Genomic DNA, 27,856 nt, shown 5'->3' with positions numbered 1-27,856 from the left:
GAGACAAATATGCAGAAATTGTCATGTGCTGTCCTCTGACGCAGTGATGGAATTGTTCAACGTAATAAAAGCTGAAAAAGTAATTTTTTTAAAGACGTGAAGCCCTACTTGTGGCAAAAGTCACTAAGCCATCGATCTTGGAGGACTTTGCCTTCACGTAGGTTCCTAAAGATATAAAATAGCTAGGTAGTTTACATAACCAGGGCCTGGCTCACATAATGTCCAATAACTTATGTCCTTTAATGCAAAAGACGTCTGCTGAGTTTCTCCAGTGGTCATGTTTGCAGCTATTCCGTTGTGGTACACGGCCAATGGTGAAAATGAACAGTAACTAGGTTTAATTGTATTTTTGCCACAATCCCAGAGTCGGTCCCTACATCCATTTTATTTGAAATTGAGAGAATGATCAAAAATTCACATGGGTGCAACAAACCCCAAACTCACATGCGCCAACAGTATCAGCGGTCCTTTGGCTGCCTAATGTGGGGTCTGAAGACTGGGACAATTAGCTGGCATTCCTTTTGAGATTACTACGGATATGTATTCACAAACCACAATGGGTGGGCATGGGGAAACAATTGTTATTTACTAAAGACGACCTGGACCTAGAAGCGGAGGGCCTCTAGAATGCTGCAATTCTATCATACATTCTGCCAAACATGCATAGCACACAATCCAAAAATGCCTTAATACATGGAGTACCATACAAAACGGAGAGTCTATGTGGAATAATGAAAATATCCTGATTGGGGCTACAAGCTCCAACTGGGGAAGGGGCTGTTGGGGAGCCGGAAAAGGCAGCTGTTAACATGGGTCTACTGGCAGGCAACAACTGAAAACCTACCAAGAACTAAACTAGGAATAAGGCAAGAGCCATTCAAAATGGAGGGAAGACAAACAACTCTTATACAGTGTAAGGTCTAGATTAGGTACACTGCCTATCTTCCCCAATTTGGACAGTTCAGAGGGGCTTCCTCTTCTCAAACATGCCAGTGACTTTCTTATGGGCATGCTAATTGGAAACACTTTCAGTCTAATTCACTGACGAAGACTGATCTGACTACTTGACTTTTCATGATAAAGGGCAGAAACCAATAAAAAAGTATTAACAACACAGAGGGCCGACCATGGAGAAGACAACGCTGTAAGAAGATGCCCAAATACATAAATACTCCATCTAGGGCCCAATTCTGTTCTGAACAGGGAAGGGTGGTAACAAAACTCATGCAATGGCTGGCCTTAGATCCTCTGTGGACATGTCTGATTTAGCATAATTGGAGGGGAATCTTTCTTTGGACCTGGCTGAGAAAGGCTCTGGCACAGAGAAGACACCCGTGGTAACACCAATGACTTCTGATCATAGACAATATTATGTGAAGTTATGCCATAAACATATCTCATCCCAAGTACTGTTTGCTCGTTTTGTAGTTTTACTTACATTTAATTACACGTTTGACATTGTGAACTGTGAAAAGACAAGCTGTAATATAAGCAGATAATGAAAAAATATATATTTTTTTCAAAGACACAGCCCTTTCCTACAGTTTTCAGGACAAGTCTTTTACTCCATAACAGCCTCCTAGTTTATCACACCACTACAGATTATTGTAGATTATCGAGGGTACATTAACACCTACAATGGTAGTTTTGTAGGACCTCGTACCGCCATTTGTTCTTCTCTAGTTGTGAAATATATACCGCCCTCCAAACCTCTGATTCCATATCTTTTTTTTTTTTATAACGTTTTTATTTTTATTTTCAAGAAAAGAGGACACAGGAAAAGAAAAGAAGCGACAACTCCGCACAACTTCCCACACAGGGGGCAATCAATAAGGCAGGCCACCAGGACGGCAGGGACGTTGGACGGTCATCACTCAGCTTAAAAAAGCAGAACTGAAGGCAGTAGAAGGTGCAGGCCAGGTCGTAGGAGACTCACAGTTGAAGAAAGAAGGGGGTTCCCCAGTGGGTTTTAATGATATGGGCAGGCAGATGGGGAAAAACAACTAGAGAGAAATCAAAAAAACAACCCTGCCCTTGATATATTATGGTCCCTAGCGGGATCCAACTAATACTGGAGGGGTGGCATAACTAGGAACCAGAACTGCACAATATACAAGGCGAATCAGTGTACATATATATCAGGAGAATTTTAACTTTTTTGTACATATATTATTTATTGGTTTTCTTTGATTTTATGTATCAAAAAGACAGGGTACAAAGGGTGATTTACATTTTTTTTGAATCCACATAATATATACAACATCAGATATACATGATAAAAGGGGAGAGGTAAAATAGAGAAAATTAGTTCTAAATCTGTAACAAACCCTACCCAGCAATGTGTTATACAGCATTCATTCTTTCACACTCATTCATATCATTAGACTCATTCTCATATTCTTATGTGCAACTTTCATTCTCTAGTATAGTCCTAGTATTTACAACATGGCAAGGTTCCTGGTATTTACAACATGGAGATGTTAGGTTTGTTCCATGGGTCTGGGTAATATTTCCAGGGGCATACGACAGTTACGGAGATCCTGGTGGATATAAGGAAATCCTGAAGTGTACAAATCTGTCGTTTTCCTGGATACGCAAGCCACACAAGCCGACGCGCGTTTCGGTGTTAGGCCAGATGGCCACACCTTCGTCAGGGCTGAAAGATTTTTTAGCTGGGAGGGGGACAGGTATAGGATCTATCGTTATGAATACATGGTCATTTCCAAGTTAATCCATGGGGTAGGCCAAGAACACCATCTGGGTTTATTTGTGGAATATAAAATTCTCCTATGGCGGTATTTCTGATAGTCTTCTGGGGATGGTGATGGCTTACTAAGTTACAATAATTTATTTTCGCGTTTGTTGCCTAGAGTATCGAGAGAGGGTCACAATCCCTTCCAAAGGCACAGTTCTGTGTTGGTCAGATTGGAAGACTTCCAGTCGTGATTTTTAAGATGGTTTAAAAGAAGGGGGAACCCAGGCATAGGATACAATTTTTATCCAACGGTGGGGGGCAGTAAGGACGATCCTCAGTCACATAGGAAAGTGTTTGAAAAGGACTCGACCGTCCGTCTTTATGCGGGAGTGCTCCTCACCTCACCTGGCATCCTGCTCAGTATTTGGAGACACCGCTCTGTCCGTCGGTATCCCGGACTGGACTGAGACTCACAGGCCAAGAGTCATAGTGGAGAGTATGCGTCATCAGTCATAAGAGCCACACGGAAAGAAGCGTGCCTGCCGTTGACGTCCTGTGCCAGCCGTATTGCCATTGAGAGTGTCGCCAGAAGAACAATGAACAAAGAACCCTCCCCCATCCCTCCCCCCTCCCCCCTAGTGGTGGTGACAACATTCGTTCTGGCAATCATTCCAAACACAACATTCACACTTGAAATAAGTGGAGAGCTCGAATCGTGGATGGGCATACCGCTGATGGCAGACCTCTGGAAAGGAAACGGACCAAGGGGCCCCAGCGGAACATAAAGTTTTTGAAGTTGCCTAAGAAGTTGTCCGCCATCCGTTCCATGCTTAGTAGTCTCCTTAGCCTCGCGTGCCACAGGGAGATCCCTGGGGCCTCCGGTTTCTCCCAGGCCAAAGCCAGAGTAAGTTTAGCAGCCCCAAGACATAACCACAGTATCTTTTTGTCTGCCCGGGTCTGGTGCTCGAGCGCTGGGTCACGAAGTCCCAGCAGGACATGCGCCATGGAGTCATCCACAGGATAACCTAGAATTTCCTTAATATGGGAGAGAATCTCCTCCCAAAAGGACCGGATGATCGGGCAGTCCCACCAAATGTGGCGGAAATCTCCAAGGAGAACGCAGCCCCTCCAGCATCTGTCAGAGGAGGATGGGAAAATGCGATGTAACTTGGCAGGGTACAGGTACCAATCCATGAGGGTCTTAAGATGGGCTTCTCTGAGTTCCACCGAGTGGTTATGCGCAGCGATGTCACGCCACAGATGCGACCACTCCCCGTCCGAAATATCTCGCCCAAGCAGGTTCTCTCAGGTACCAATGTAACGGGGGCGGGGTGACATCGCAGATGTAAGCAGTAGGCTATAAAGGAAGGAGATAACTCCTTTCATGGAGGAGGTCCGCAGCAGAAAGGCCTCAAAAGCGGAAGGGGGTCTCGTGGCAGCGTCGTTGATTGCAGGGGAGGTGGCCCAATGGAGCAGTTGGACGTGACGAAAGCGCTCAGTAGGCGGCACTCCGTAGTCCCGCATACAGTTGTGGAAGGTAAGTGGAGCGTGGCCGTGGAACAATTTTCAACGCGTGGATTCTACCCAGCCATGAGATGTACTTCGGCTTCCAGCGCTGCAGTTCCGCCCGGGTCTGCGCCAGTAACGGGGGAAAATTCGCAGAGTACAATTGCCCAATCGAGGGAGTCAACCGGATCCCCAAGTATAGGATGGAATGGGAGGCCCACGAGAGGGGAGTGATGGATCGCAATCCATCCACCTCCGCTGGGGAGAGCGCAAGGTTCAGGACGAATGATTTGCCGTAGTTGACCTTGAATCAGGCCACGCGTTCGAAGTGTTGTAGAGCCTGCTGGACGTAGGGAAGAGAATGAGCCGGGTCCTTGATGGTGAGGAGAACGTCATCAGCAAAGAGGGTAATCTTGTGCTGCTCTCCCGTGAATGGGAGACCCCGTATCTCCTCGTGCTCTTGAACTGCAAGCGCTAACGGCTCAATACTGAGGGCGAAGAGCAGAGGGAAGAGGGGGCAGCCCTGCCTGGTGCCTCGCGAGTGCGAGAAGAACGCAGATAGATGGCCGTTGACCGCCACTCTAGAGCGAGGGCAGCTGTAGTTCGCCCGTATCATCGTGAGAAAGTTAGATGAAAAGCCAAAGGCGGCCAAGGTGTGAAAGAGAAAGCCGCAGTGCACTCGATCAAAGGCTTTTTCCGCGTCAAGGCCCACCAGGACCGCCGGAATCTTGAATTTGTGAGCTTTCTCAATCAGGTGGATGATTCGTCTCGTGTTGTCGTGGGTCTGGCGACCCTTAATAAATCCAGATTGATCTGGATGAATGAGCGCCGGCATCAGATCCTGAAGCCGCTCTGCAATGATAGAGGAGTACAATTTGGCATCGACATTAAGAAGAGCTATCGGGCGATATGAGGAGCATTTTGATGGGTCTTTCCCTGGCTTGGGGATAATGGAGATCACGGCCTCAGCCATTGATCCCGACGTTTCCCCGGCAACCGCCATGGCGTTAAAAAGGGAGACCAGGAAGTAGCTCACCTCCGAAGCAAAAGTTTGATAGAACAGGGCGGTATAACCGTCCGGCCCAGGGGCCTTATGCGGTTTCAGGCGTTTAATAGCCCCCAGGACTTCCTCTCTGGTAAATAGGGCCACGAGCAAATCATTCCATTCCTTGGAAACCCGGGGCAGTGAAAGACTATCCAGGTAGGACTGTTGACTCTCAGGGTCAGAAGTCTCCCCCCTATATAATTCCTCATAAAAGCATCCGAAAAGATCTGCCTTGTCTCCATCTCGATGGTGCAGAGTCCCCATCCCATCCTGAATGCCCCAATATACTCACGCTCACGCTTCTCCCGAAGCTGGCGAGCTAAGTGTCTCCCCACTTTGTTCCCCTGGGAATAGGAGAAGTGTCGGAGTTTCAGCAGAGTAAACTCCGCCCTGTTGTTATAGTGGGCCCTGAGTTTCTGTTTATGAGCCTGTTCAAGAGTAGGGAGTTCTCTTTCCAAATCCTCACGTTCCTTGCGTCTCAATTTATTAAGGTTGGCATTGAGGGCCAGGCAAGTGCCTCTCATCGATGCCTTAAAGGCATCCCAAGTGGTGAATATCGACGTGTCGGAAATGGGATTGAGGTCGAAAAACTCACATATGGCTTTACGCAGTCCCTTACAGGAAGTTTCGTCCCGGACAAGCGAGGCTGGGAAGTACCGCATCCGTAAACCATCACCCCTCGCCGACCAGCTCAGGCACAGAACGAGCAGGCTATGGTCAGACACAGAGAGCGGGAACGTACGGGCTTCACGGACATCTCCTCTAAGATTTTGGCTTAAAAAAATATGGTCCAGGCGAGAATAAGTATGGTGAACGTGGGAAAAGAAGGTGTAGTCCCGAGACTGGGGGTGAAGAGAGAGCCACCCATCCACCAGCCCCAGTTCGCCAATCAGGCGCTGTGTTTCAGTGGAGAATACCCCAGCATCGGACCTCTGAGCGTGAGAGCTATCCATTTCCTTGTGCCAAACCAGATTGAAGTCCCCCAGCAAAAATAGGCCACCTTCCACAAAATCATCCGCCCTCCGCAGCAGGTCTTGGAGAAAGCTATTTTGGGCCGCATTCGGAGCATACACTACTACAAAGGTGCACATTCTTTCATACAACAACCCCTTGACCATCAGCCAACGACCCTCCCTATCACTGCACACGCCCACGGGTTGAAAATGCAGGGTAGACCGGAAGAGAAGACCACCCCCCTGTGCTTTGTGGAAGCCGAGGACCTGTAAATAAGGGGGACGTTTTTATGCTTAAGGCGGAGTTCATCCTTGTGCGCTAAATGGGTCTCCTGGAGGCCCACCACATCCAGCTGGTGATCCTGCACATATTTCCAAACTTTCTGCCGTTTTTTGGGGAGTTCAACCCCTTCACATTCCAGGTTCCTATATTAAGCGACATGATACAGGGAAGGTTCCACCCCCGGCTACTCGCATGCAGTGTAGAGACCTCTCGAGCCCTCCCGCCCAGGGCCAACAAAGAGCACGCCTTGCTAACACTCCCAACCAATCACTCCTCCAAGCAGGCAAGCCTAGGGGGACACACGGAAGCCACCACCCCCTCAGCCCCCCACCCCCTCCCCTCTGCCACAGCGAACCCCAGGCACTCGGACCCGTCCGGCAGAAAGGCAAAAACACAGCATACCATCCTCCACCATTCATCTGCATACATACAACCTGGTCACCACCACCGTACCCCCCGTTCCCAACTAACCTACCTCCCATAAGAACCCCCCCACAAACCCCCTCCCCCTCCCCACCCAACCCCTCAACCCTAGCCAAAGAACAACTAAGTAGAAAGAAGCAACAGAAAAATGCGAAGAAAAGTCTCACCCTACAGGTCAGAGGGAGCGACAGACCCAGGAATTGGAAATCTGTAGGGACCCTCAGAAGACGGGGGCCCGGGTGACAGTCAGTGGCCTCCCAGTGGTCCGGACCAGGGTGTCTTCCCAAAAAGTACATAAGGACCCACAGTACCTGAAGCGGAGGAGCCCCTCCGACGCCAACTATGCAGTCATTCCGGGCTCAGGCCGCCCCAGAGCTGCCCTGTGATGAAGCCTCCGTCACCGTGGTCACAGAGGCAACGCCGCTCCTCTCTCTTGCAAACTGGTCGTGGGGTCCGGTCTCCTCAATGCCGTCGCATTGCCCACTCTCTGCCAGGACGAAGAGCGCCGTCTCTGCCGCGAGGGGGAGCCCCCACCTCTCGGGGAGGGAGCCGTATCGTCCAGACCCAAGAGGTCCTTAGCAGCCTGCAGGGAGCAAATCTGGACCAACCTGTTCTGCCACCTGAAGATAAGGCGAAAGGGGTATCCCGAAGAATAAGCCACAGTTTGCTCGCGTAGAAAGGCTGTGACAGGGCGGAACTCGCGCCTCTTCTGAAGCGTAGAGGATGCTAGGTCCTGGAATAGCTGGGAACGATGGTCCCGAAATTACAGCGAGGGAATCTCACGTGCTTTCCAAAGTATGCGCTCCTTCAATTGAAAGTCATGAACGCAAACCAGGATGTCAGGGGGGGAGCGCCACCACTCCTCGGCAGGCCAACTCTATGGACCCTGTCCATACGAACTTCGCGGAGATCTTCCTCCCCCAAGATCTGAAGAAAAAGGGCCTCCACATAGCCCCGTAGGTCTCCAGCTTCCCCATCCCAGGGCACCGCTCGGATGCGTATGTTATTCCGGTGGGATCTGTTCTCCAAGTCCTCTGCGTGGGCCTGGAGGTCTAAGTTCTGTTCCGTGAGACGGATCACATCCTGCTGGGGCTGGTGTACCTCATCAGCCATCCCCAGATCATGGTCCTCAAGTGTAGCTACTCGCTCCCCGATGTCATCAACATTCCTTCTCATCTCGCGGAGGTCCGAGGTAAGTTGGGAGCGGAGCTCCGAGATATCTTCCTTAATCGCGGAGAACAGTTCTAGCATGAAGGCTTTAGTGGCGGGTGCCTCGTCGTCCCTTGGTTTGGGTGAAGCGCTAGGGCCGGGCGACGCTGTCGGCTGAGACCCCCTCGGAGGCCCGTCCTTGCCCGGTCTCTCCTTACGAGCCTTGTTGGACATGGCCTCGATGTCGCTTGGGCAGTCACTGTAAATAGAGGTGCAACGCAGCAGGTTCGCCGCCGGTGGGTCCGTCGCCAGGGACCCGAAGCCCCGCAGCCGCCGCCGCTCCCCGCAGGCCCCAGGGGTGAAGGAAGGCCAAGTCTTCAGCCGGCGGAGCTAGGGCTTGATCTCCCTTGCTGCGCGCCAGGGGGGAGAGACCCCCTAACGCAGATCCAGCACCCTGATGTCGTCAGCGCCCCATAAGGCCAGCAGAACACATGCGCCGAACAACCAGGGGGACCACCACAGTCAGAGATACCCAGGGTCAAGCAGCACCGTGGATCTCACCTCCAGACGCAGCACAGCGGGCACTCACAGCAGCAATTCACCGCAGCAACACTGGGTCCAGCGATTTCCCTCACGAGGGTCTGATAGGTGGGCCGCCTTGTCTGCGCTGAGGACTGCCAAACCGCCCCCGGGTCCGGGGAACAAGTCCACTCCACTGGCCGGTAATCACAGGTCCCAGGTCCGGGGGCAAGCTCCCGGCAGCATGCCCAGGCACCAGGTTGGGTAGCGCCCCCCAACAGATGGCTCCGTAGTCTACAGGGTCTCAAGCACCCCACTCAGGCAGTCAGGCCCCACTCCTGGGCTCCGACGTCACCGCTCTATCCTGGAAGGTGTGAAGGTCCAGCGCACACACACCGGGCTCTCCGGCGCTCCCCGAGGTTCCCCCGGCAGGGAGCAGGAAACAGCAAGATGGGTCCCCAGCAGCGAGGGAAGCGGCAAACCTCCAGCCGAGGCCGCGGGACAGCCCGATCAGCAGGCCCTCAGGTCAGGGCGAGACAGCCGCGGTAGGCCCGGCCCAAGCCCGAATCCCCAGGCTCAATTTCAGGGCACTGCCAGCGTGTCACCGGTCCACTCCGGAATGCGCACCTCCGGAGGCAGTAAGGAGGCCGCGGAGCAAGAGCAGGCAGCTCCCGCCGCCGGCGCCACCCAAGAGCCACAGGCAGCAGCCGCCGAAATCGCAGCCGGAAGTGACCCCTCAGCAGCCGCAGCGAGCCACGCAAGGTCCCGGCTTCACCAGCCCAGCCACGCTACAGGCCTCCGATCGGACAGGGACCGAACTCCCCTCAGATGAGGCCACGGGGGTCCGCTGGCTGCTCAGCGCGTTCCCCACAGACACCAGAGCAGAAAGCACAGGGCAGGGTCGTCTATGCAGGTCCCGGAGGGGTGCTGGACAACGCTATACCGGAGCGGAGTCGGAGGGACTAAAAGTACGTCCTACACGATTGCCATCTTGGACACGCCCCCTCCATATCTTTTTATATATTATTGAATAATTGTTTGCTGTATATAGGTTTGACACGAATGGGTGGTCAATATGGAGGGTTTAGGTTTTATATCATTCTTACAGAGTGGAGGAGGAATAAAGAAGGCCGTAGTGCTTGGTAGCAGAATCCAACCAAGAGCATGGAGGAAACCGATATCTTTGTTGTACAGTTAGATATACTTACTTATGTGATACAGCAGTAGGAGAAATCTGTCACTATTCTCTACTAACAACTATCGCCTCCAACCTTTCCTTCCACCTCCCCTCTATTTTGCTCTCACCAACTGTCCTTTGGAGAATCCTTTAGGTTAGTTCTAGACATTACCAGATGCAGTTCATTGTTCATAAGACATATACATTGAAAATCACTCTCTTCTCCGTCCCTTTTTTTTCTTAATCTGACCTTGAGTGGACATATTTATTGCATTGTTTGAACTGGGGTAGTTGGATTAGTTCTGAAGCAGTATTTTGCTAAAGAGTGAAGTGATCAACAAACAGTGGTACCAGTAAGGTCGTAGTGAGCAGAAAATCTAGAATATTTTTTTTCTTTTAGAAAAAGACTATGTGGCAGCTGACTGCACTGCCACTAGCATAAAAGCACAAGTTACTTACTTGTGTAACGATATACCTGTAAGTGACATTAGTTAGTGATAGATTCCTTACCTTAGAATATCCCCAGGCATCAGACTGGATCCGGAAAGTTTTTTGTCAGCAGTACTCCTGCGTGTTGGTAGGTGACGTCGTACGGCTCCGTATAAGTCGCTGGCATCCTAGTCGCCGAGATGGCGCGCTGGAGCTACTTCGACGCGCCCACGTCAGTTCTGTACATTACTTTCTGCGCCAGCAACGCAGAGCCGTGCAAGATCCTGACCACTGGTGCATTGAAACTAGGGCCCTGAAAGGGATGACCTTAACCATAGAAATCAGCTCGCAGAACGGGGAGGATGGGTGGGGCGGCAAGGAATCTATCGCTAACTAATGTCTCTTACAGATATATCGTTACACAAGTAAGTAACTTGTGCATCTGAAAGAGACACGTTAGTGATAGAGTCCTTACCTTGGAATAGATACCCCAGGAAAACCAACCCCGGTGGTGGGTCTGCGAACAAAGATCACACCAAAAAGTCACAGAGAACAGAACGGCCAAAGCAGCCGTCTCTCCAGACTTGACTGTCAAGGCAATAATGCTTGGTAAAAGTGTGCATTGAGGCCCACGTGGCTGCCTGACAGATGTCTTGCACGGGGACACCATGGGCCAGATGTAGGTAGGCATTTACCGGTCGGTAACGGCCGAATTCGGCCGTTACCGACCGGTAAATGCAATTTGAGATGTAGGGCCCTGTATTTTATAGAATCGGTAAATTTACCGATCGGTAAATTTACCGACTCTGTAAAATACCGAGTCGGTATTTTTACCGATTCGGGAAAATTGATATGTAGGTGGGACTCTTCTGAATCCCACAAGCATTAAAAAAATCGGTATTTTACCATCAAATCCTATTTGATGGTAAAATACCGATTCAGGTGTGCATGCACATGTGTGCATGCACACCTGTGCCATATGACAGGCAGACCTGCCCTTAGGGCAGGTATGCCTGCCACATGGCACCTGAACCCGTTTTGGGGGTGCTAGAGGGTGTCAAAGTGACACCCCCTGCACCCTTGTGAAAATCCGTATTTACCGATTCGGTAATTACCGAATCGGTAATGCCCAGTCATTCCTATGGGCTTCAAAGCCCATAGGAATGAATGGGCATTACCGGTCAGTATTTACCGAATCGGTAAATACCGATTTTTACCGATTCGGTAAATGCACATCTGTATTTACCTACATCTCGGTACTTATATTTTACCACTTCTTAAATACCGAATCGGTATGATTCGGTATTTAAGAGGTGGTAAAATAAAATTACCTACATCTGGCCCCATGTCCCAATGCAGTAGTAGCTGCTGTCGCCCTGGTAGAATGGGCGTGCAACTCCACCGGAGGTTAATTTTTAGCCAGAGAATAACAGGCTTTGATACACAAGACGACCCAGCGGGTGATAGTCCTCTTGTGTACAGCACGGCCTTTCTTACTACTGTTTATTACAGATATATCATTACCGAAGGTAAGTAACTTGTGCATCTGAAAGAAACAGGTTAGTATTAGATTCCTTACCTTAGAATAGATACCCCAGCAATACCAACCCCGGTGGTGGGTCTGCGAACCAATGATCACACCAGAAAGTCCTGGAGAACGGAACGGCCGAAAAAGCCATCTCTCCGGACTTGGCTGTCCAGGCAGTAGTGTCTTGCGAACGTGTGCAGCGAGGCCCACGTAGCTGCCTGACAGATGCCCTGCAGGGGGACTCCCCGGCCCAGGGCAGTAGTAGCCGCCGTTGCCCGTGTGGAATGGGCACGAAGCCCCACAGGAGGCTCCTTTCGAGCCAAAGAGTAACAAGCCTTGATGCACAAGACGACCCATCGAGAAATGGTTCGTTTGTGCACCGCCCGTCCCTTCTTAACGCCCACGTAACCAACAAAGAGTTGGTCATCCACCCGGAACTGGCGTGTGCGATCCAAATAGAATGAGAGCGCACATTTTGGGTCCAGACTGGGGAGCCTTTCTTCCTCTTTCGAGGGATGCGGAAAGAAGGTGGGCAAAGTGAAGGACTGCACGATGTGTTAGGCTGTGACTACCTGGGGCAGGAAAGAGGGTCGCGTCCGCAACACAACTTTGTCCGGATGGACTGAAAGGAAAGGAGGCTGAGAAGAAAGGGCCTGGAGCTCACTCACTCTCCTGGCAGAGGTGATGGCAACCAGGAAAGTGGTCTTCAGAGTAAGGAGATGAAGAGGACAGTTATGAAGTGGATCAAAGGGAGCGCACATCAGAAAAGTGAGAACAAGGTTCAAGTCCCACTGAGGCATCAGGAAAGGAACTGGAGGAAACATACGAGTGATGCCCTTCAAAAACCTATTTACAACCGGGGACTTGAACAAAGAGGGCTGATCAGGTAGCCTTAAGAAGGCGGAAATGGCCAAGAGGTAGCCCTTCAGAGTGCCCAGAGCAGAGCCCTGCTGGGCAAGAGAAAGGAGAAAGAGGAGAACCTCAAAAAGAGGGGCAGAAAGGGGATCCACAGCCTTTGCTGTGCACCATGCCACAAATTTGTTCCACCTGCAGGCGTATACCGATTTTGTGGAGGGACCTCTGGCTGCCAGAATGACATTACAGACTTCAGGAGGCAAGTCAAATGGCCTCAACTGCCGCCGCTCAATCTCCACACATGTAAGTGGAGACTGGACAGGTTCGGGTGGAGGACCGTCCCCTGCTGCTGCAACAGAAGGTCCTCCTGAAGGGGCAGACGAATCGGGGGATCAACAGACATGCTGAGTAGCTCGGGATACCAGAACCTCCGTGCCCAGTCTGGAGCCACAAGGATGACTTGGGCCCGGTCGCGCCTGATCTTCTTCAGCACTCTGGGCAGAAGTGGTATAGGCGGAAAGGCGTACAACAGACCGCAACTCCACTCGCGACGAAAAGCGTCTCCGAGCGAGTGCCGCCTTGGAAATTCCAACGCACAGAACTGATGACATTGCGCGTTCTCTTCTGTGGCGAATAGATCTAACCAAGGCTCTGCCCACTGCTGAAAGAGGCCTTGCACCACATCCGAGTTCAGACGCCATTCGTGATCCATCATGCACAGACGGCTGAGTTCGTCCGCCCTGGCGTTCAGGGAACCTGTCAGCTGTTGAACCACCAGGGTCACGCCCTGATGTTCCAGCCACTGCCAGAAGCGCAGAGCCTCCTGGCATAGGGTCCACGACCCCACCCCGCCCTGTTTTTTGCAGTACCACATGGCGGTGGTGTTGTCCGTGAACACCGGTACCACACTCCCCCGGACAGAGGGGAGGGATGCCTTCAGTGCAAGTCGGATTGCCCGCAGCTCCAGAAGGTTGATATGGAGCTGGGACTCCGCCGGAGACCAGAGGCCTCTGATCTCCGCCTCTCCCATGTGGCCTCCCCAGCCCTGGAGGGACGCGTCCGTCACAACTACGTGCTCCGGTTGGGGTATGGAGAGGGATCTGCCGCTGACTCAATCACGGTCCGTGAGCCACGACTGCAACTCTCTTGCAGTGCCCTCCGAGATCAAGACATGGTCGGACAAGTTGCCCTAATGCTGGGCCTACTGAAACTTCAGGTCCCACTGCAGAGCCCGCATCCGCCACCTAGCGTGATGCACCAGAAGGATGCAGGAGGCCATCAGCCCCAGAAGCCGCAGCGTCAACCTGACCGAGACTCGGGATAAAGGCTGAAAGATCGGAATCAGGGCCTGAATATCCCGAACCCGCTGTTCGGGAGGATAAACCCGAAACTGCGCTGAGTCTAGAACCGCTCCGATGAAGAGGAGCTTCTGAGAGGGACACAGGTGCGTCTTCGGCACATTGATGGAGAACCCCAGCAGGTGCAGGAGGTCGGCCGTAGTCTGGAGGTGGCTGACGACTGTCTGGGGCGAGCCCGCCTTCAACAACCAGTCGTCGAGGTAGGGGAAGACTGAAACCCCTAAACTGCGACGATGAGCTGCGACCACAGCCATCACTTTCGTGAACACCTGTGGGGCGCTGGTAAGGCCGAAGGGGAGCATGTAAACTGAAAGTGCTCGTGGCCTACCGTGAACCGCAGGTAGCGCCGGTGGGCGGCAGGACGGGGATGTGGAAATAAGTGTCCTGCAAGACCAACGCTACCATCCAGTCTCCTGGGTCCAGGGCAGCTAAGACCTGAGCCAGTGTCAGCATCATGAACCTCTCCTTCCGGAGGAAGCCTTTGACGTTCAGCAGGTTCAAGATAGGGCACAGGCTCCCTTTGCCCTTCTTGGGAACTGGAAAGTAGTGGGATTAACAACCACACCCTACTTCTGGTCCAGGAACGCGCTCGATGGCCCCCTTGGCCAAGAGGGACGTAACTTCCTCTCGCAGAAGATTCAAGTGATCCCCCCGACACGCGGTGGTACTGCGGTGGCATGGCTGGAGGGGTCGCCTCGAAGGGGAGGGAGTAGCCCCTTCGGACGATTTGCAGCACCCACCTGTCCGATGTGATGTCGCACCAGTGAAAGAGGTGATGGCGAACCCTGCCCCCCACTGGCGTCTCGTGGGCCTGAAAGCTCGGACTAGGAAGGCTTTGAGGCAGATTCTGCGGGGTTGGATGTGGACTGGCGGCGCCGTTGTCCCCGGGCACCGCCACGGCGGTTACCACGTCCGCCACCACGCTGGATGTTAATCTGCGGCCCGTGGCTGGCAGGACGTGTGGGGGCGCCCCTCCCTTGGCCACGAAAGGGGCGAAAGGCAGCAGATTGCTGGCGCAGGCCGACAAGGACTTGGCCGCAGCCCTGGAGTGCTTAAAGCGCTGAAGCGCACTGTCTGCCTTGTCGCCAAAGAGACGACGGCCATCAAACGGCATGTCCATAAGGGTGTTTTGGACATCAGCCGAAAATTTGGCGTACCTCAGCCAGGCGTGGCGACGAATCGCCACCGTCGTTACCATCGCTCTACCCAGCGAGTCCGCGGTATCCAGTCCACATCTGATGGAGTACCGTGCCGCATCTCGACCCTCCGCAAGGGCTTGGGCGAGTTTAGTCCGGGCCTCCTCCGGACATTGTGGCAGCACATCCGTGACCATGTCCCACAGAGAGTGGGTATAACGGCCCAAGAGGCACGCGGTGTTAACTGACCGCAACCCCAAACAAAGTGAGGAGAACATCTTCTTGCCATATTGTTCATACCTCTTGGATTCCCGATCGGGGGGAGCCGTCGGGAATGCGGTCTGGGAGTTAGAGGCCTGTATGACCAGGCTCTCAGGAGTTGGGTGGGTGGACAGGAATCAAGGGTGGCCCGGAGCCGGGCGGTGGGTCTGGCCACATTCCTATCTACAGGAGGACCTGTAGCGGGCCTGGACCAGGTGCCCAGAAGAACGTCAGACAAGGCCTCATTAAACGGCAACAGAGGCTCCGAAGAGTTTGCTTGCGGTTAAAGGACCTCAGTGAGGAGATTAGTCCTCACGGCCGAGACGAGGAGTTCAAGGGATAAGGCCTTGGCCGCCCACGTCAACACCACAATATAGGCTGCCCCCTCCTCCGTAGCCACGGTAGGAGGGGAGACAAAACCAGTGTCTGGTCTGGCGAAGTGTCCAGACCACTGGCGTCCCCTAGCTCACCTGCCCAGTCCTGATAAGACTGGCACTCAAGTGCGAAAGGGTCCTCAGACCCCTCCCAATCCGCCTCGGCACCCATCTTCTGGCGTCGGAACTGGAGTGTGGGTGGGGGGGGGGGGACAGCGTCGACCGTGGTCGGCGCCGGGGGCGACACCCTAGGAGCCGGCGAGGTCGTAAGGTCGACCGGCGATAACCCGGATCCGCGCTTGGGCTCCCAGTCAGGCTGCTGGGCCCGAAGGCGCCGCGGAACCCGACGGAGGAGTGAGCGACCTCATGGCCGTGAGGAAGGTGTCGATCTCCTCCGGCGTCGCGTCCTGCCCAGGGACCGGCGGGTATGGAGCAGGCCGCGACGCCTGCGGCTCTGACGGAGCCGCGTGGGCGGTGTCACCCGAACCCCCGGCTACATCGGGGGGGAGTTGGAAGAGCGATGTCGCCTCTCCGACTTCTTGTGCCCCTAACCTGAGGACTTGGAGCTCAAGGAGTGGTGTCGATCCTCCGAGCCGTGATGACTCCGGCCCCGCGACCGGTCCCTCAACCTCCTTCCGGGCCGGGACCTCGAACAGCGCGGGGCCGACTGCTGGAGCTCGAGGTGCTTTCGGGACCGCTCCCGCCTAGCCTTCGACGTCAAGGCCCGGCAGTCGGGGCACGACTTGTCATCGTGGTCGGGCCCCAGGCAATGAAGACACTGGCGATGGGGGTCGGTAACCGACATCAGTCGGTTGCAGTCGACGCAGGGCTTAAACCCGGGCATCCCTACCGGCACCGTCGGAGTCGTTCGACTTCGAGAAAAAATGAACAATAAGATCAAAAGTTTAGTCAAAAAATGACTAAGGGTACCACTGTTCCCGGATCGGCGCTTGCTGGCACGGAAAAAATAGGAACTGACGTCAGCACGCAAGGGCGGCGTCTAAGTACTCCGGCGAAGTCATCCCAGCGCCAACGACGACGGACGCGGAGCCGCAGACGACGCCTACCGACGCGCAAGGGTATTGCTACGCAAAAGTTTCCGGATCCAGTCTGACGCCTGGGGATATTCTAAGGTAAGGAATCTAATACTAACCTGTTTCTTTCAGATACGTTCCAACGCGGAATCTGCTTTATTGCCAAACAGGCGAGTGCCATGAAAGGGCATGCCCATCGACGTGTTCTAGACATCTCCAGAAAATCCAGTCGTCCTCAGCCAGGCGTGACAGCGAAGCGTCACTGTCTTTGAAATCACCCTGCCCAGTGAGTCTGCAGTGTCAAGACCACAATGAATGGTGAACTTGGCTGCATCTCTCCCCTCAGCATTAGCTTGGGAAAGTATTGTCCGAGCCTCCACCGGACACTGAGGCAGCACTTGCGCAACTGTATCCCACACAGAATGGGAATAACAGCCCGAGAGACATGCGGTGTTCACAGACCACAGGCCTGACATGGCGGAAGAAACCTTTTTCTTCCCAAACTGCTCCAGTTTCTTGGATTCCCTGTCCAGAGGTGCAAAAGGGAATGCGCTTTGGGACGCAGAGGCTTGGACAACCAAGCTCTCGGGGGTGGGGTGTTGGAAGAGGAAAACGCAATCGCCCGGGGCTGGGCGATGGCATCGGGCCACGTCCACAGGAGCCCCTGTGTTGGGCCTGGACCAGGTGTCCAAAAGAACTGAGAGTGTATCATTAAAGGGCAGCAGCGGCTCAGTAGAAGCAGAAGCTGGGCGAAGCACCTCTGTCAGGAGGTTAGTCCTGACGGCCACAGTAGGGAGCTCGAGGTGGAGAGCCTCGGCTGCCCTTCGCAACATCATAGAATATGATCCACCCTCCTCTGTAGCCACGGTAGAAGGAGACAGTGCGCCAGGCTCCGGAGCATAATCCTGGTCACCTGGATCCCCCGGATCCTCAGCCCAGTCTGGGTCTAACTCGCATTGGGCTGCAAGAGGGTCCTCAGACCCCCCTTGCAGTCCTCCCCATCCTCCATAGCCTGTGGAACAGGTGGAACAGGTGGAACATGCGGCGATGGGTGGACAAAGGGAAAGAAATTCCCAAACGGCGTCGGAATCGGCATCGGTCAACACCCTTCTGGCACCTGTCCCACGCCGGAGAGGGAGCCGGGGACGGCATTGGCCGGGTATGCAGCCGGCGCCGGCGACGTTGATGCCGGTGGAGGTCATACAGGGCCAACCGGCATGGACAGGGATCCAGGTCTGGATCCATGGGGGTCCCTCGGCGTAGACGCCGGAGTCATCGACGATGTCGGGCCGGCGACGTCGAAGAACGAGGACCCCCAGCGAGGCCCGCGGAACCGGAAGGCGCACCGGCGGGGCCAGAAGGTCCGAAGACACGTGTCATGGCTGACAGGAACTCCTGCATCTGGGCCGAGTCGCCGATGGACCCGGAAAGGGCGGAAAGGCCATCGGCAACTGCGTAGGCTCCACTGGAAGGGGAAGGCGAAGAGCGACGACGCTTCTTCACCTTCTTGTGCTTCGCCTTACCTGACTCCGAGTGCGATGACTTTGAATGATGGTGATGGCTCTGAGGCAGGTCCCTCGTCCTCCCTCGCGACGGGACCTTAAATGGCACGGAACCGACTCCCGGGCCTCCAGCCACTTTTGGGACCGATCCCGCAAAGTTTTCGAAGCCATGGCCCAGCAGTGGGGGCACGACTTGGAGTCGTGGTCGCGGCCCAGGCAGTAGAGACACTCACGGTGTGGGTCCATTGCTGACATCGTGTAGGGACAGGCCGTGCAGGACTTAAAACCGGACATCCCTATGCACCTGTAGATTGATATATACTTGAAAACAGAGACAAAAAGTGTAGGAGAGTGGGGTCTGCAATCCTATGGTCACCCCACGTTTGCTTTTTGCTTCACTGGTTTACGACTTTCCCTGGCTGTGGGCCTGCTAATCAGACCCACAGCCTAGCTGTTCTCGCTCTAAAATGGACAACCATGTACTTTAGGTGCATTTACCAATTGGTACTGGGCCACCTTATCAGTCCCTGTACAGTATACCTTAGGTATCCAGGGCATAGGTGTACCCAGGGCCTACCAGGGGCTGAAGCATGTATTATGCCACCCCTGGCTGGCCATCTAAAACTGACACAACTGGCTGCATGACAGCTGGGGCAAGGTGGTGTAATCACCCTTTGCTATAGATATAGTATACCTATATCTAACCCTAAAAATGGACACATATCCTCCTATCAGTCACTCCTATGGCAGGCCTTATCAATCCTGAAGGGAGAGTGCTTGGAATTATGTGAGATGGTGCTCCAGCATGAGCTGAGCCTGTCTACAGCTTTCGGAACCAAGTCCTTTAGCTGTTTCCATGATAACGCTATACCATATACTCAAGTGCATTATCAACCTCGCGGTTAAATGCTAACTCTGGTATAACATTATCAAAACATGTCGAGTAAGGTGTCATACGAATTGGAATACTACCCCCTCGCCAATTCTGGCGATGGGGTAGCATTCCACCCTTCTAGAGGGACACGACATGTATGTAACTGTGAACCCCGGTTAAAGTTAACTCGAGCCTTGGCATCACAAAATGGATGCTGCCACCACAGACACAAGTCTGACCTCCTGCTGCTGGGAGTCCTTCCAGCGAGGGAGGCTTGGACAAAGGGTTTCCTGCCTTGGGAGGTGCTAGCACCACCCCAGACAGGATTTTGTGTATTGGGTAGGATAGGCCTGAAAGGAATGAGACATGCCTGGGGCACACAAGGTGCCCTGTGCATACACCGGTTCAAACCAGTTGCTGGGGCACTCCAGCCCCAGCTCTGGCGGGAAACCGGACAAAGGATAGGGGGTGTAACAACCCCCGTCCTGGTCCCACCCAGGGAGGGACCTAGTAAGTAGTTCAGCCCCCTTTAGCAGGATAAAGGTAGGAGCTGGTCCGAATCCAAATTAGATTATCCTGAACAATTCTACAAGAAGAAACTCTGGACTTCGACGTTCTGCTCCACAGAAGACTGAAGAATCTCCCTTGTGGACAAGGAGTGTCCACCCTGCAACTGCAGGCACCATCAAGCGTCCAGCGGCTTCACTTTGTCGTCTTCCCTCGAGGATCCAGACTTCAGAGCCCGACGAGACCCGGATTCCCAGACCTCTCCGACCTCAACTCACATCTACAGCAAAGCTGAGACCCGTGGGTGCGACGAGACACGTGGCACCGGCCATCTTGAACGAACCTGCACTTCGCTTCCAGCACGACTCCCGAGGTAAACTCGACCAAGTGCTTTGGGGATTGAGAAGCCCCAGCCCTGAGCAGCCCCTGCACCGAAGATCAGCCCTCCAGCTTCCACGAGATCTGCGTGGGGCCCTTCTGCTTGTTTGCTGCTCGACGCGTTGTCTGGTCACTTGCCGGCTGGCTAGTGGCCTCCTAGACGACGAACCTTTGAATCTTCACTGCTGGTCTGGTTGCTCCAGACTGGCCCTTGCTCCCTTCCAAAAGAGGGGCACCCCGGACTCTTCTAGTCCGCACCAGATGTGTTTTCCACTCACCGCGTGGGTTGCCTTTGCCAAGGCCTGTTGACTCCAATTCCGGATCCGACACCGCCGACAGCGAGAGCCTGCGTGGGACAGCTCGTGCCTCCATCCTGGTCGTCGAAGACACGTCCTGGTCCACGTGGCTGCAGAGTCAAGCGTCCACTCTTCATCTGATCGCGACGACAGCATCTGGTTCCTTCCTGGTTCCACATCGGGCACTGGCTAGTGACTTGGAACACTGTCCCCTCTGCTTTCAGGTCCTCTTCATTACCGATCCACCCTTGGATCTCAACGGACATCTTCCTTCTGGTCGCCTGCAGCATCTTTTCTTTCAGGCTCCATTGACTTCAACGCGAGAACCCGACACACTTTGGCACCTATGCACCCGCAGCCCGTGGGTGAGGTAACGAGAGCATTTCGGTGCTCAAGGGTAGTTTAACTGTCCTAGTGTCCAGTTCCACAGTCGTTTTAGTCCTACCTAGTCAGGATTGTCCGTACTCACCTTTAACTTGAACTGTACTGTCCATAGACGTTGTTACGCATCTCGCGTGTGAGTTCACACTCCGCACACGCGTTCCGTGGGCCTCCTATTACTTACCTAGAGTTAGTGTAGCGTGGTCCCATCGATCCTACAGCCTCTGGACAGCTCCATTCCTTTTATCGACTTTCACATTCCACTTACTTAGTATATGGTTTGTCGTGCCCCTAGGGCACCATTGTAATTTCGTGCAACTTATCGTATTTTTCTTAAGAGATGGTCATGTGCTTAGCCCTCTGACCTCATAAAGAGTTCAGAGGTGTTGTTATTAATAAATATACTGTTTATTTTCATAACAACCTGTGTGTTGTCCTTTCATCTGGTATTCAAGGGGTTATATTGTGGTAAAACAGCTGGCTTCACATGCCAAAAGAGTTTAGCCTAAGACTGCTTTGTCCATGCTACCATTAGGATAGCTGGTCTATAAGGTTGACTTACAACCAATCAATCACCATAACGGTTGTTTGGACTGATACAAGGTGATCACTAAAACTAGTGAGCATCATATATCAGGCCAACTTCTCACATTGGTGTGCAGCGGTTGGGATTTGAGCTTGCTGTTGTTTTTACCAAATATAATCTTTGAAATATCATTTGAAAGATCACATAAGGTACTATAGGTACATATAACACGCTTAGAAATACTCTGAGTTCTACTGAACCAGCTGTTGTAGTAGAAAGGGCCTAGCACACCCGGACTACAACTCTTAGCAAGGGATCAGTAGGAAAACCCATAGTGTAGGTAGGTGCATCACTTACACCTCACTAGAAAGCATGTCTACCCATGGAGAGACTTCAGAGACTCCCCTAGTGGTTAGTGACCCTCCACAGGTCCTTTCCAGATATGCAGCTCTCAGTTTCCAGGAGATGAGACAATTGTGTACCTCCAGGAAATTGAAACAGGGTTCTAACCCTACCACTCCTTTTCTGTTAGGTCTCTTAGAGACATATGATGCCAGAAGGGCTGCTGACACAGACCCCTCTAATCCAGATAGGAGCATGCCCCCCTTAGAAGGTACTCGTGGTGATCCAGATCTCCCTGAAACAGAAGATGTAGATGAAGAGGAGGAGGAACCCTCTGGGAATGAGGCAGACAAAGGTTCTGTGATAGTCAGTGTAGGAAGGTAGATCCCTGACTATGGTTGCCCCCAACTTTTTGCCTGGTGTTTTGCTGGTTTTCTGACTTAGTTGACCTGGGGCCCTGCTATTCAGGACCCCAGGCCCACTGCTCTCTCTGTTAAAATGGATTCCATGTACCCTAGGTACATATCTGATTGGATACTGAGTCACCTTATCAGTCCCTGTACAGTATACCATAGGTATCCAGGGCATAGGTGTACCCAGGGCCTACCAGGGGCTGAAGCATGTATTATGCCACCCCTGGCTGGCCATCCAAAACTGACACAACTGGCTGCTTGACAGCTGGGGCAAGGTGGTGTAGTCACCCTTTGCTTTAGATATAGTATTCCTATATCTAACCCTAAAATGGACACATATATTCCTATCAGTCACTCCTATGGCAGGCCTTAACAATCCTGAAGGCAGAGTGCTTGGAATAATGTGAAATGGTGCTCTGGCATGAGCTGGGCCCGTTTGCAGCTTGCGGAACCAAGTCCTAATAGCTGTTCCATGATAACGCATACCATATACTCTTAAGTGCATTATAATCCTCGCGGTTATATGCCAACTCTGGTATCGCTTTATCAAAACATGTCGAGTAAGGTGTCATACGAATTGGAATACTAACCCCTCGCCAATTCTGGCGACGGGGTTAGCATTCCACCCTTTTAGAGGGACACAACATGTTGGTAACCTGTAACCCCGGTTAAAGTCAGACATAGCCTCAGCTCCACAAGATGGATGCTGCCACCGAGACACAAGTCTGCCCTCCTGTTGCTGGGAGTCCTCCCAGCGCAGGAGGCAAGGACAAAGGGTTTCCTGTCAGGGGCGGTGCCAGCACCGTCCCAGACAGGATTTTGTGTATCCTAGGTAGGCAGGGCTTTGGAGGAAGGTGACTGCAAGTGGCACCCCGGTGCTCACTATGCATAGGCCGGCTTGAACCAGTTCCAGGGGCACACCAGCCCCTGAGCTGGGGAAAAGCCCGCCAAAGGAGAGGGGTGTAACCACCCCCCTCCTAGTCCCACCCATAGGGCAGGACTTAGTCGCGTGCCAGCCCCCTTTCGCAGGATAAAGGTAGGAGCAGGCCCCCTTCCAAATTAGATCAATCTTTGAATCCTGAACCGACTTTCTACGAGAGGAACTCAAGACTCTTCCTAAGATTTCTCCCTTGTGACTAAGGAGTAGTCACCCTGCAGCAGCAGGCACCAACCAAGCATCGCGGTCTGCTGTAAGTCTCTCCTCCGGATCAAGACTGCCCAGCTCGACGAGAACCGGCTTCCCTGGCACCTCTGACCTCAACCTACATCTTCAGCCCAGCTGAGACCCGTGGGTGCGACGAGACCTCGAGGGACCGGCCATCATCAAGACTGCACGACGCTTGTCCAGCACGACCACCGAGTGACCCTCGACTGAGTGCTTTGGGGTAAGAGAAGCCCCGACCCTGAGCCGCTCCAGCACCGAAGTTCAGCCCCCCTGCATCCACGAGATCTGCGTGGGGCCCTTCTGCTCTTTGCTGCTCACCGCGTTGTCCAGGTCACTTGCCCGTTGGCTAGTAGCCCTTTTACGACGCTTCACGACGACAAACACCGCTGGTCTGGTTGCTCCAGACTAGCCCTTGCTCCCCTCCAACAGAGGAGCACCCCGGACCCTCCTGGTCCACTCCAGACTCCATTTTAAGTCCACCGCGTGGGCTTGCATTTGCCAAGACTTGTTGCCCCAATCCTGGGTCCAGCGACGTCGACAGCAGATACCTTCGTGGGACAGCTCGCACCTCCATCCTGGTCGCCGACAACGCCTCCTGGTCCGAGAGACTGCAGAGCCCAGCAGCGCCCACTCACCTGGCCGAGGTGACTTCGTCCGGTGCCATCCTGGTGCCCACCTTAATCACTGGCTAGTGATTCAGAACTTGGTCCCCTCTGCTTACAGGTCTTCTTCTTCCCTGATCCAGGCTTGGATCACCACGAACTTCTTCACTGGCCGCCTGCCAGCAACTTCTTTCTTCAGGCTCCTGGTTCGTCAACGAGGGTTTCCGACGCCACTTGAACCCTATGCAGCCGCAGCCCCTGGGCTAGGTAAACCGAGTACGCCGGTGCTCCAGCGTAGTCCAACACTCTAAGTGTCCGGATCCACTTTCGTTTTTGACCTACCTAGTCGGGTTCGCCCGAGAACAGTAACTTTGTCTTTACTAGCCTCCATAGACTTTTTCCCGCCTTATGCGTGAGAGTTCCCACTCTGCACACGACGTCCCTAGGCCTCCTGCTTGTAATCTAAAGGTTCAGTAGTCCAGTCCTAGCGATTCTAAAGCCTATGAGAATAGTACTTACCTGCTAGTAATTTCGCATTCCACTTCTTGTGTATATGGTTTTTCGTGCCCCTCGGGCATTTGTGTAAATTGTGCGACTAAGTATTTTCGTAAGAGTTTTGTTGTGTGCTTAGCTCCCTGTCTCATAAAGAGCCAGGGTAGTCTTGTTAGAAATAAATATACATTTATTTTCATAACAACTTGTGTGGTGTCCTTTCACTTGGTGTTCAAGGGGTATATGTGATGGTAAAACAGCTGGCTTAACACGCCCTCTAGAGTCTTAGCCTTAGACTGCTCGTATCCATGCTACTAGGATAGCTGGTCTATAAGGTTGACTTACAACCAATCATCAATAAGGGTTGTCTGGACTGATACATAGTGATCACTAGAATAGTGAGCACTGCATATCAGGCCAACTTCTCACATTGGTGGCAGCGGTGGGATTTGAGCTTGCTGTTGTTTTACCACACGTATCCTAAGAATATCATTTGAAAGATCACATAAGTACTGAGGTACATATAACTTAGCTTAGAATACTCTGAGTTCTACTGAACCAGCTGTTGTAGCTCCTAGGGCCTAGCACACCCTAAACTACAACTCTAGCAAGGGATCAGTAGGTAAACATATAGTGTAGGTAAGTGCACCACTTACACCTCACTAGAAAAGCATGTCTACCCGTGGAGAGTCTACTGAGACTCCCCTTGTGGTTATTGACCCTCCACAGGTCAAATCAAGATATGCAGCTCGCAGTTTCCAGGAGATGAGACAAGTGTGTACCTCCAGGAAACTGAAACAGGGGTCTAACCCCACCATTCCCTTTCTGATAGGTCTCAGAGACATATGATGCTAGGAAAGCATCTCAGGGAGATGGGAATATGCCAGCCTTAGAGGGACACCTTGGTGATCCAGACCTCCTTGACACAGCAGATGCAGTTGAGGAGGAGGAAGAAGAGGAGACCTCTGGGGATGAGGCAGACAAAGGTCCTGAGACAGTCAGCAGACTTACTAGGGCCAACTTAGACCTACTTGGGCAAGGATCTGGGGGACCCCCAGTACTGACCCTAATTAGGCCTAACCTTGGAGTTAGGAGAAATAGATCTCCTTCTAGGGACTCCAATAGATCTCTGCACTCTAATGCCTCTTCTCAGAGGAGAAGGAACTCTCCCCAGAGGAGATGGACTTCCCCTCAGAGAATAGAGCATGAAGCCAGAATGAGACAGGCTACTCTGAGGATTGAAAGGGAAGAACTTGCCCTGGCCAAAGAAAAGCTTGCCTTTGCTAGAGAGCAGCAGATGAGTGGGATAGTTCCCACTGGTGGCAGCAATCTCCCAAGAGATAAAGAGAAGGGTTTAGATACTAAACACCTGACAAAGATAGTGCCCCCCTTTAAACAAGGGGATGACATCCAGAAATGGATGGCTGCTTTGGAGAGGGCCTGCACTGTGCAGTGCATTCCCCAGAGTCAGTGGGCAGCTATACTGTGGCTCTCCTTTGATGGCAAAGGTAGAGATAAGCTCCTCACTACTAGAGTTGAGGATGCTAACAATTACCAAGTCCTGAAAAATACACTGGTTGATGGGTTTGGCTTAACCACTGAGCAGTACAGGTTGCTGTTCAGGGATACCCAGAAAACTCAGTCTCAGGATTGGTCTGACTTCGTGGATTGTGCCACTAAGGCTTTGGAAGGCTGGCTACTGGGTAGTAAGGTTACTGATTTCAAAGGATTGTATAATCTAATTATGAGAGAGCAAGTCTTAAATAATTGTCAGAACCAGTTATTACACCAGCACCTGGTAGACTCTGATCTGACCTCTCCACAGGAATTGGGTAAGAGGGCAGACAAATGGGTCAGAACCAGGATTAGGCCCAAGAACCAAGGTGGTGACCAGAAGAAGGAATCAACCAAGCCTCAAGAGAAGGGTGGGAATAAATCTCCAGATCAAACCACATCAGGGCCCCAAAAATCCTCTGAGGGGGGTGGGTCCCAGAATCCTTCCAATAACCAGAAGAAACCTTATTGTTATCCCTGCAAACAGGTGGGTCATTTGAAAACTGACCGCAGTTGTCCAAAGAACCCCAATAAGGAGAACATACCCCCAGGTAACATTCCCAAACCTCCTGTTACTACTAGTAGTAATCCCCCAGGTGGTGGGAGTGCCCCCAAGAATTTGGGTGCCTTTACTTTGGGAGTTCCTGGGGACTCTGGCCTAACCAGGTCCCCTGACTTCGATACTCTTGTCTGTGAAAATGGCATGGGGTTTGCCAACTTCACTACTTGTCCCAACACTTTGGGCAAATACAGACAAGAGCCCCTCATCAATGGAATGAAAGTTGAGGCCTACAGAGACACAGGGGCTAGCATCACCATGGTGACTGAGAGTCTAGTCCCCTCAAGGCAACTTTTACCTGGTGCCACATACCAGGTGACACACATTAATGGAGTGAAGAAAACTCATCCCATGGCAGTGGTAAATCTCAGCTGGGGAAGTGTCACTGGCCCCAAGAGAGTGGCAGTGTCATCCAACTTGCCTGTAGATTGCCTACTGGGGAAGGATTTAGAGACCTCAGCCTGGGCTGAGGTAGAGCAAGAAACCCATTTGAAAATGGTGAACCTCCATGGTAAGGTTAGTGGGGCAGTGATAGCCACAGCCCCAGTCCAAGATGTCCTCCCTGAACAGGTCAGGAGGGCTGTGCCAGTCACAGCCCAATCTCAGACAGCTTCCTTCCCAGAAAAGGTTAGCAGGGCTGTGATGGTCACAGCCCATACCCAAACTGAGTCCCCTCCTGAAAAGGTTGGTAGAGTTGTGATGGCCACAGCTCAAACTCAGACAGATAATAGTGTTGTGAAGCCTGAAACTATGGATCACTCCACTCAGACAGAGAGCATTGAGGAGGAAGAGAAATCTCCCTCCCACCAGACTTTAGGAAAAGATCAGCCTCCTCAGGGAACTGATCTGACCCCTTGTGAAGAAACTGCCACAGAGGTAGTCAGGCCTAGCCTGGCAGAACCCCTGATGTCAGTGGACCCTTCCAAGGTGGGTCCCAGTCTGGAGCAGGTAACCTGCCCCTCTCTACCCTGCCTCAGTCAGCCCAGGGCTGTAGAGGTCAGGGAGGCCAGTGTTGGACCCCAAAGGGCCCCCTGTCCAAAAGAATTCCCCAATCAGCAGATTAGGGGCACTGAAACTAGTAGTCCTAGCCAAGTGAAAATAACACAAACTCTTGAGGGATCCCCCTTAAAATTAGTTAGGGACCTCCCACAGATGGACACTGTTGGGCACAGCCAAACTTGGGACCTGAGGGCCCCAGACCTGACCTGTCCCTCCAGTAAGCCAAACAGAGGGACCCAGCCTCCAGCTTTAGGTAGCCAGAGGTTGACCCTGAGAGCTCATAGCAACTCAGTCCTGGAAAGAAAGGCACACATGGTAGATGGTGATTGGAGGAAGTTGAGCCCAACATTAGTGATGTCTCACTTCAGTACTCCATCCCAGCACCAGTCTTTTACTTTGCCAAAACACACCACAGGTAGAGATTCCCTATGGTGGAGACCCTCAGATACCCTTAGGGTGTCAGGATTCCCCGGCCGCTGGTAAATCACTGACTGCAACGAGCGCGGGCGAAAAAACTCGCAAAAACTACAACCCCCATGAT

This window comes from Lissotriton helveticus, chromosome 2_1, assembly GCF_964261635.1.
Source record: "Lissotriton helveticus chromosome 2_1, aLisHel1.1, whole genome shotgun sequence".
NCBI lineage: Eukaryota > Metazoa > Chordata > Amphibia > Caudata > Salamandridae > Lissotriton > Lissotriton helveticus.
This window is presented reverse-complemented; position numbering follows the sequence as displayed.